The sequence below is a fragment of the Etheostoma spectabile genome, chromosome 21, assembly GCF_008692095.1.
Source record: "Etheostoma spectabile isolate EspeVRDwgs_2016 chromosome 21, UIUC_Espe_1.0, whole genome shotgun sequence".
In the NCBI taxonomy this organism is placed as follows: Eukaryota; Metazoa; Chordata; class Actinopteri; order Perciformes; family Percidae; genus Etheostoma; species Etheostoma spectabile.
In genome coordinates, this window is record NC_045753.1 from 18,429,254 (window position 1) to 18,430,077 (window position 824).

At 41.7% G+C, this 824-nt stretch overlaps 1 protein-coding gene across 2 annotated transcripts in view; it reads left to right on the top strand.

Moving 5' to 3' along the window:
- Positions 1 to 824, top strand: part of atrnl1b (attractin-like 1b) — a 65,738-nt gene that overhangs the window by 11,290 nt on the left and 53,624 nt on the right. The window lies entirely within an intron of this gene.

Here is an 824-nt window from a genome sequence, read left to right on the forward strand (position 1 = left end):
TGTTGCAAATAATGAGGTCCGCCGTTGTCGTACATTTTAATCCTTTATTGTACGAAAGTTTGAATAAAAGCACATACACAAAGAATAACTTTGGTGATTAAAAGCCGAGAACGACGAGATCTAAAAACATTACTCTCACACAGCTGAGGTTGAAAAACTGTGTGGCTTCCCGGATCCAGATTTCCCATCCACCTCACCTGTGATTCCCTTTATTACCTCCAATTAACACCCACAAACAGGTGCGCAGGTGACGTTACAAACAACTACTTACAAAGACCTACCACACACACCCACACACCCACACCACCACACCCATAACAAACCTAAATAACCAAATTGGCCATTACACTTGCTATTAGGATTTGTACACTGTATTGTACATCTGACTTCAACACAGCATCTGCTATTTTCAGAGATGTACTTTCAAGGTGTCATCCTGATGTTGTTTGTCAGGCTTGGCAGTTTATTTACTTTACCTCCCCCTTCCAAATGTTGACTGGCTTAATCTGAAGAATTGTTGCTGTCACTATATCCATATTTTTCAGTTTGTAAAAACTTGTCGCCCGAGGGCATGTTGCAGCAGTGGGAGTTTTAAATCATAAATGTAGTTGTGTGTATTTCTGATACACGATTTCCTCGGCACGATTTGCACGTACTTGCACCATAGACAGTTAAAGAAATTGACCAACAGATCCTGTTGCTCTGGACGGAGACCAGTGAAGGATATTAGAAGCAATTTTTAGCATTACTGCGCAGCCTCCAACTGAGCTTGACGACGTAGATGTGACAGGGGCAGCCTGTCTGAAAGTTGTAAATCTTCTGGT